Raw genomic sequence first — 10044 nt, 5'->3', positions numbered from 1 at the left:
TTTGTACAGGGGTCAAAAGTTAAAGTTGCTCCAATTTTGGTAAAAAAAAAAAAAAAAATGCAAATTATTAGTTGAGTTAACAGGATTTTAAAAAGGAATAGTTTGCACCATGTATCATGCTTAGTTATCATGTTACGTACGGGGTAACATGTCACATGTCATAGAATCCAATGGACGTTGACCTTGTTTGACCTTTACTTTGGAGACCAAACATTCAACACAATCAAAACTATTCCATTTATTAATCCTATTAGCTCAACCAATAATTTGCATCACTTTTTCCAAAACTGAAGGAACTTTAACTTTTGACCCCTGTACAAACTGAAACTGACCTTTGTCACCATTTTTGCTGTTTTTACCCCATAACTCCTGATCATTCAGTCATAGATAGTCCAAACTATACCTTTTTGGAATCTTTATGATCAGACAAATAATGTGTAGTTTTCAAAATGATTTGAGCATTTTTAATTTAGACCCCTGTGTAATTCTTCACTTGACCCCCTACCTGGCCACCTATTGAAAATTCAAGTGGCCAGTAGGTTTTCAAAAGAGTAATGTCTAAGGAGTATTTGTGCCAACTTTGGTGCTTGTATCACCATTTGCACGATTGTTTCTGTTATCTGTTGCACTAATTACAGCACATTTTGCAGCAAAAGCCAGTTTCCCAGATGCAATCGTAGCTGTTGCTAGGTTGCATTTTGCTATAAAGGCACCACACATGATGAATTTGTTTCTGTTAATAGGAAACATTTTCATTCCATCAGTGTTCATATCATATGTGGAGGCTGCATGCTGCACGATGGGGGGAGCTTAGTTTAAATAGTTGATTTGTGTAATTGTTCCAAATGAAAACCAGCACAGGCACATTTGGGCATGTGCGCATTCAAATATGTTTTTATTATTATTATTAATGTCTTTTTAAATTTTTGCTTGATGGTGAGCTGCAGAGCTTCTTAAGAGGCTTCCTGTGTTCCGTAATTGTCAATACGTCGGTATGCGCGCGCTGTTCTGCGTGTTGGCCTCACACACTCATGCTCCGTAGCTCCCACATACATTTTTCCAGTTTCATGATTAAGCCGTTTAACAGCATACCGAATAAACTGTCCCTGTATGTCTCCACGTAATGTCCAGTTATCTAGAGTATAATTTCTTTTCTGTGTTCATGTTGTCTGATGTGACATCATGGGGAATCCCTCCTCAAAGGGCCTATTTACATGAAATTGCATATTTAAATGGGGCGTGGCCAGGGAGGACTTTGGTTCCAGGCTCAATTCCATGTTCAGTGGGATGTACAAATGGAATGTACTTGAATTCATGCCTATGCACACTTTCATACATCTGAATATATTTGTGCTTACGCCACATTCAGGGTAAACGCCAACTTTTAGTAGAAAGTCCATCCAAGTCTTTGTACATGAGGCCGCTGGTGGAGTAGGTGGTTAAAAAGAAAAACTGCACGCTCCTGGTCCTTTCTGGAATCAGTTTGAAACATCTGAGTTAGAAAAAGTAAGTTCTATGCAGGTCCTGAGTCTGCTGCATGTCCCCGATAATGTGAAACGGATCAGAATCTATGACTTCCACTGGACTATTTACCTGCTTCCAGTTGCGTGCAGACAGTGCAGATGAAGTGTCTGGTCCAAAGACCAAGGTCTACATGTTGGGAGCCCAACTCCTTTACACACTCCGGGTTTAAGTAACATAAAATCAGGAACGTTTCTTCATGAGCATCAAAACCTGCATGCTAGGTTCAAGTCCCAGCAGGAGTCTGTCGTAGGTTTATAGTCACCGAATTCAAAACCACATGAGGCTGCTGGGTGGTGAATGCCCCACAGCCTACAATCATTAAAACAGTAGAGCACTTTCTGCTCAACTGCACGATGCTGGTCAGCTTCTTATTTGATTGCAAACAGCTGTGCACAAACCAGAGACCTGTAATCATGGTGGTTAGCATGCCCGCGTTGCTACAGCGACTGGAGCTAGATACATAAGCAGCATGAGGTGAAAAATAAAGATTACACTCAGTGTTCAGCACAATTTCTTAGAGACTCACATTTGGCAAGAACCTGATCCTGGAAAATCAGCTGTTCACAATGGATAATTGCCTGCCCATCAAACAAATAAACAAGCACAACAAAACAAAACGAAACAAAAAAAAACCTGCCTGTTAGCCTAGCTTAGTAAAAACAGTTTAAAATGAGAAAACTATTAGCCTAACTTAGCGCAAATGCTGTAAACGGGTGCAAATGTTAGCCTAGTTTAGCACAAACCATTTGAAACATCTTAGCCTAGCTTAACGCAAATACTGTTAACAGGGGAACCTAGTAGCCTAGTTTAGCACAATTACTTTAAAATTAGAAACCTGTGAGCCTTGCTTTGCAAAAATACTATAAACAATGGGAAACTGTTAGCAAAGCTTAGCACAAATTGTTTAAAATGGGGAAAAACTGTAAGACTTATCACTGAAGCCTTAACATCACAAAAACATCTAACATCATTCTACATGTACACGGTTTCATATCTTTAACAGCAATCTTTATTTCAAATTCTTGCAGGAAAATACTTTTCTTCATGTGTTAGCTGGTTGACGCCAACTTCAGTGACGTCAGACCTACAGCATCAATTAATTTGTTAGTTTTGCAGAGTTCCTCCTCCAAGGCAATTTTGCAAGGAGCAGTGTTCAAAGTTTTGATGCAAAGCTAGCTAAGTAAGCTAAGATTGGAAGTAGTAAGTAAACTGCTAGCCTAGCTTAGCACCATACACAGGAAGTAAAGAGGACAAGTATAAATGCTCCCACGATGAGGGAATAAAAGGAAAAACTTTTAGTCTAGCTTAACACAAATAGTTTAATATTTGGAAACGGAGGGCAACTTGTTAGCTTAGCTTTGCACAAACAGTTAAAATGGGGGGTGGGGGGGGCTGTCAGCATCACTAACAGACTGTCTGGCATAGCACAATGATTGGAAACGGGGTCAAATGCTATTAATCTAACTTTGCACAATTTTTAGAAGCCTCATGGAGGATAAATTGTTGGCCTAGCTTAGCAGAATCGCTTAAAATGGGAAAAGTGTTAGCATTAGTATGCAGTTATTGGAAAAAGCACAAACTGTTGCCTAGTTTAGAATAGGAATAAATGTTAGCCTAGCTTAGCATAAATAGTTTACAATAGGGGGGCGGGGAATCCATTGACATCACTTGCATAAAAAAATTAAACACCCCTAGAAACTGACTGCTAACCTAGGTCAGGACAAACAGATTAGAATGGGAAGAAATTACACTCGCTTAGCACAATTATTTGAAACAGAGGACAGTTTACTACAAATGGTTAATACTGGGATAAGGTGACTGTTAGCATAATATATAGCGCAAACACTGTAAATGTGCAGTAACTGTTTGCCTAGCAGGGACAACTAGTTTAAAAATGTCCTCACTTTAAAAGATTAAATTATTGGTCTGTTTTCCTTAATATTTAGGTTTATTATTCCACACTTCAGGGACTGCACAGTTTATCATTACAGTTTTCGAGTAATAAAGCACTTAAAGCCTAAGTATGATTAAATGCTTGTTTCAAATTAAGTACACCACTCCTTGAGTGGTGGGTCATGCCACTTAGGAGCCGTGGGTGCGTCCTTTATTTTATTTCTGAAAGGTGGCAACCCTAGTCCCAGAATATGTAGAACTTAAACCTCAATAGTTTTTAGAGGAGAAACTTAAACCCTTTTATTTCCTGTTAATTACATAATTTTTTTATGTTAAGTTATGTTTTAATACATTTTTTAAGTTCTTGCTAATCATATACACATATATTACTACATGGCTGCGCTGCTTCATGCGCTCTGATTGGCTGATTACCCTTTCAGATATTTGGCTGATTACCCTTTCAGATATTTGTCCATGACAATCGATCTGCAATGTGTATTTAAAATAAGGAAGCTAAAGACACGATTAGAAAACCCAAGTCGGATATGAACGTACCCCATATATATATCTCTATGAGGTCTGTTAGAAAACTATCCGACCTTTTTATTTTTTTAAAAAACTATAGGATTTGACATCATGTGCGCTTGCATCAGCCAAGCTTGAACCTTCGTGCGCATGCGTGAGTTTTTTCACGCCCGTCAGTTTCCGTCATTTGCCTGTGGGCAGGCTTTGAGTGAGCACTGGTCCACCCCCCCTCGTCGGATTTTCATTGTCAGGGAAATGGCCGAGCGATTGGAGCAGCACTGAATCAAATTTTTCCAGAAACTGTGAGAGACAGCCAGGTGGAAACCATTCAGAAGATTCAGACGGCTTTCGGTGGCTTTTCAGTCAAGTGAGTATCCGAGAAATTGTGTAACAGCTGGGCATGTCACAACTTGTCCTGTGAGACTTCCAACACGGATGTGCTTTTTGTTGTGCCCATTGTGGCTCCATCCCGACGCGCGAATTCCTCCGCACGTCTTTCCATTACAAGTCTCCTGTAACAGTGGAATGTGCCGCAAAAGTGCTGATGTCCACCTCTTCTTTATTTCTCTGGTAGTCAGACGACGGTCCCATGATCTGGTCGTTTCAGCCTGTCGATGGCCGCTCGGAGCGCGGCGCGCCCTCCGTCGCTGTGGGCCGTATTTAATCTGGTTGTAATGCTCCTTAATCTGTGTGACGCACAGAGTATCCTCACCGAAAGCCGTCTGAATCTTCCAAATGGTTTCCACCTGGCTCTCTCACAGTTTCTGGAAAAATTTGATTCAGCGCTGCTCCAATCGCTCAGCCATTTTCCTGACAATGAAAATCCAATGAGGGGGTGGACCAGTGCTCACTCAAAGCCTGCCCACAGGCAAATGATGCAACCGACAGGCGTGAAAAAACTCACGCATGCGCAGGAAGGTTCAAGCTTGGATGATGCAAGCGCACGATTCAAATCCATATAGTTTTTTAAAAAAATAAAAAGGTCAGATGGTTTTCTAACAGACCTCATATATATACGAGGTCTATTAGATAAAATCCGACACTTTTATTTTTTTTTTTAACTAAATGATTTTGAATGACGTGCGATTACACCAATCATGCTTGAACCCTCGTGCGCATGCGTGAGTTTTTTCACGCGTCGGTGACGTCATTTCCCTGTGGGCAGGCCTTGAGTGAGATGTGGTCCCGCCCTCTCTGAATTCCTTTGTTTCACACGCTGCTCGAGACAGCGCGTGTTGCTTTATCAAAATTTTTTCTGGACCTGTGAGGAATATCCGAGTGGACACTATTCGAGAAATTTAGCTGGTTTTCGGTGAAAAGTTTAACGGCTGATGAGAGATTATGGGGTGCTTCTGTCTGTAAGGACTTCCCACAGAGCAGGACGTCGCGCAGCGCTTCCAGGTGCCGTCGTCGGCCTGTTTCGACCTGAAAACATCCTAATTTAAGGCTTAATTCACCCAGGACGTCGTGAGAGAACAGAGAAGATTCAGAAGAGGCATGAGGACAGGAAAAACACCTCCGTGTTGAAAACCATTTGTAAAATTCAGGTGGCTTTTGATGGCTTTCAACAAGTGAGTAACTGAGAAATTGTTTAACAGCTTGGGCATGTTCCAACTTGCCCGTTAAGGTTTCCAACGCAGGTGTTTTTCCTGTCGCGACCCCCCGCGTCGGGTCCGGCCCGACATGCGACTCTGCCTGCACGTTCTTTCATTACAAAATGTCCGTTAACAATGGAATGTCAGAAAAACTCCTCATGCCGACTTCTTCTGAAAGTTCTCTGTTCTCTGACGACTTACTGGGTCAACAGAGCCTGAAATGTGGAAGTTTTCAACTTGAAACGGCGAGACGCTGCCGCCTCGAAGCGCAGATCGCCGTCAGGCGCCGTGGGATATGGACCAGACTGTATTTTTTTTTTCAAACTTCCAGTGACGGTTAAGGACTATTAATTATTAGTTCATCATCAGTCTATCCAGATGTCATTGGGTAGATTTTTGACATTTTGTAATCTGCTCCTTTGTGGTCTAATCCCTGGTTGTCTACTAATCTTTGATGGTCTAATTCTTGGTGGTCTATTCATTGATGGTCTAATCTTTGATGGGGAAGACTTGTGGCATATTAGGAGAAGAGCTCTGGTAGAGAAACCACTGTGATCTCTTCAAAGGAGTTCCACACGTCCTGTCTGTTCCAAGCATCGATTTCTATAGTCACTAGATGGAGGACCGGGGCAATCCACTCATTCGCTTACTGTTGCCAGAGTGACGCCATCTTGGTCAGCATCTATCAACCAGGCATAAACAGAAATCAATGTGGGCATGATCAATGTTTCAAGAGCGTTTCACCATCAGTCTGCATTTTCCGTGCTTTTACTGTGCTGTTACATTTATTCAAACTCAGTCGCATACTTGTACAGTCACTGTTTGTCAAAACAAATACAGAAGAGGATCAGACTATTTATAAAATAGACTTGAATTCATTTGTTAGTCCCAGCCCAGATAGAAAATAATACTATCAGTTTGTGAAGCACACTGTCTGCCACGACAGATTGGTCCTTAATTAATTTCATGATGAAGTTAAAGATGGGAAATAAGTAAGAGCTTCACAGGCTCACATCATATTAAAGATATTAACATTAAAGACTGCTCTTAACCCACCTGCGCCGCTTTTACGGAGCACTTCTCTGTGAAAATATCAAATGAAATAAATAAAATGAAACAGCCACGCCACCCAAGGTGGAAGTAAGATTATTCAGTAATTTCTAGACCAAGTTGAAAGAAATCTGAAAACACTTCACTGGAATATCGAGTATATCATAGAGAAATTCATCTCATTCGTGTATTTTCGTATATTAGTAGAATATACGATGTCAAAGTGACTGTCATGTGTCCCAAATTGTGAGAAAAAGCATTGCCATTCTATGAATTTGCTCTTACGGAATATCTCAGGATGGAAAACCTGATGTGACGAAAAAACCCGAGGCTAATTAAAAAGGGATAAATTGAGACTTATAAAAGTGAGACACAAAAAAATAAATAATTTTCTAACCTTTATTCAGAAATTATAGTCATTTCCCAACATCATTTATATTACATATAATAAACACTTATGAAAGCTCACGCCACAATTTATTATTATTTATTTTTATTTATTTAACCAGCTAATACTCCTTTGCCAGCTTGTCGCAGCACCTCGACGTGGCACAAAAGAACATTTTCAGATCACTTTAACCGAAGTCAGCGCATCGTAAATTTCTATTTAATCTAATGACTGACAACATGGAAATAATGCTAAGCAAGATGGCGGCTGCTGGCAACAGCTCACAGGCTACATCCGCCATCTAGTGGATTAAATAGAAATTGATGGTTCCAAGGCTTTTCTGAAATTTGGGTTGGATTAGCGATCAGGGAGAACATCTTTACCATATTTCCTTTTGCGTAGCTCTCTGTGGAACATGGCTTTGGCCAATCTGGACAGGTCTATCTCTGGACCTGGATAGTCTGCTTGGTGGATGTTCTTTTTGGTGCTGGTGTAATTCTTACAAGTATTGCTTGAGGTGCTTCCTAACGATAGCTTTGTATACTTTGATCAATGCTGCCGAACACACAAGATTGTGTTTTTGTCTGACATGCTTACATAGTCAAGGTGTCAGCTTTGGAGATGCAGTTAGGTTCTTATGGCCCCAATCTTGGGTGTCCAGATCAGGAATAGCAGTGTTTCTACGCTCGTGGTTGGAGGTCACCTCCTAGGCTGCCAACAGCGCATCCAGAATCAGCTCTTCAGTTTCTCAGGATGCTGAAAACACTCCGAGCAGAAGCAGATTATTTAGAGAACTTTCAACAGGTCTTTGTTTGCTTCGTGCTGAAGTTGACAGTGGAGAGTTGTGTTGTCAAATGTTACTGTTGACCTGTTGATTGTTGATAACGGCAGGTTTCAGACTGATTTACCATCTTAAGATTCACATTTCTTCATGACAGATTGAATTAAAGTCCCAAAGAAAGTTTGTATCCTCTCCTGAGTCTGAACATTTTCTTTCAATGTCATAAACCATAAAATGAAAATACTCTTCTAAGGTAATGCTAAAACGGTTTGTGGGCTGCATGTTCGTGTTTCAGTACTGCACAGGTCTGATCTGTTTCCCAGGTCTTGAACAGGAACGGATGTGATCTGGTTTCATGGGTCTTGAACAGGAACAGATAGTGAGTCAGAGCACCATCTGGGCGGGTCAGTATTCTGGTTCTCAGCTGGCGCTGGACTCTGACACTCAGGGTTTGTTCAAATACATTTAACCTTCAGACTCACAAACAAGCGGCCGTGTCCTATAATCCGGATCCGCTTTCAGATAAGATTTTGCTCCAAAAATAATAATAGTAAAAATCATTTAAATATGAAACCTCTGCTGGGTCACTTGCAAGATTTTGTTTTGCATCAAACAGTCTCAATAAAAAATAGTTCTCCTCCAAAAATGATACAAAGCAAACTAAGATTTGAAAGTTAGAAGTTAAAGTTCCTTTATTTTACAAATTAAATATAACGCAGTGCTAAAATACCCTCGGCCATATGAGCATGTAATCAGTGAAAGAGTGTGTAGAAATAATGTGACCTTTTGACCGTTTGCAATAGGTCAAGGTTAACCATTTTTGAACTTGTCCAAGGTCTGTGTCCCAAGACTGCTCCCTGTGAACTTGAAGACCCTGGCAGTAATAGGACTGGACTTATTCTGAACACATACAGACGGACGCAAAGTCTTCACAGTACCTGATGGCCATATTTTGGCCTCGAGTAAAATCACCCTCTCAGATCAGAGTGGCTGACTGGAGACTTTTTTGTTTGTTTGTTTGTTTGTTTTTAGGATCCTTTCTGCAGGAGTAAAAAATCTGTTTTGTTTAAATCGTTTCTGCTGGATCAGCAGACGTGAATGGTTCCTGTTTCCTTTAAAACAGCCGTTAAGTTAAACGTTAACAGTCCAGAAAGTTTTTCCTTTAAGTCTGTGAATAAAAGAGCTCATTGTCAAACTGCTGCCTGTCTGTCTCTGCCCTGCTGTCTGTTTCCCTCTCTCTGACTGTCTGTCTCTTTCTTTCCCTCTGTCTCTCCGTCTGCTTGCTTGCCTGCCTGCCTGTCTCTCTCTGCCTGTCTCTGTGTCTCTCTCCGTCTGCCTGCTTGCCTGCCTGCCTGTCTCTCTGTGTCTCTCTCACTCTGCCTGCTTGCCTGCCTGCCTGTCTCTCTCTGCCTGTCTCTGTCTCTCTCACTCTGCCTGCTTGCCTGTCTCTCTGCCTGTCTCTCTGCCTGTCTCTGTCTCTCGCTCACTCTGTCTGCTTGCCTGTCTCTCTGCCTGCCTGTCTCTCTCTCTCTCTCTCTGTGTCTCTGTCACAGACTGTAGGTAAACGCGATTGACACTCTGGCTTTCCCGCACAGTGTGGAAAAATCAAGGGGTGGGTGGCTTTTTTGGGAGAGGGGGATGAAGCTAAGCTTACAGGGTGATGACATCACACCAGAGGATGGAGAAGCGCTCTGACTGGGTGGAACATGTATTTGTTGTCCAATCACAGGCCATCTTTGGAGTGCTGATGATTTATAAAATTTCACTGAGCAAGAAACTTTTGAGAACCAGAGACACCTGGGAATATCTTTTGGAGTCATGAGGTCAAAGGTCAGGTTTTTGGACATGCTGATATCTTTGCAGGGATTGAAGGTCCAAGTCTTTAGGGTCCTGGTCCTGGTTTCATAAAGCAGCCTAATTTTGTTTAGTCGGCTAAACTTACTTAGTTGACTAATCTTTTGATGTTAGTTGTTGCACAAAGCGCTTAGTCGGCTAAAGTTTCACGTTAGCCAACTAAAGTTTTTAGCCTGGTCTTATTTCTTATTAATCTTATTTTAGTTGACAACACTTCAGTGTCTTACCCCAAAAATGACGGCTATCATGTACCACCGATTGATGAAGCAGGAAGGAAGGGAACAGGAATAATCCATTGAAGATGTTTACACACGCCAAGGCTGGAAGCACTTCTCCTCTCGTGCAGCCGACTCTGTCATGTTTGCAACAGACGGCCTACCCAGAAGTAAACAAAACTCTCATGTATTGGAGGTGTTTCTTGGAAATGGCACTGG

This window comes from Thalassophryne amazonica, chromosome 20, assembly GCF_902500255.1.
Source record: "Thalassophryne amazonica chromosome 20, fThaAma1.1, whole genome shotgun sequence".
Lineage (NCBI taxonomy): Eukaryota > Metazoa > Chordata > Actinopteri > Batrachoidiformes > Batrachoididae > Thalassophryne > Thalassophryne amazonica.
The sequence above is the reverse complement of the archived record's forward strand: the minus strand, read 5'-3'. Positions refer to the sequence as shown.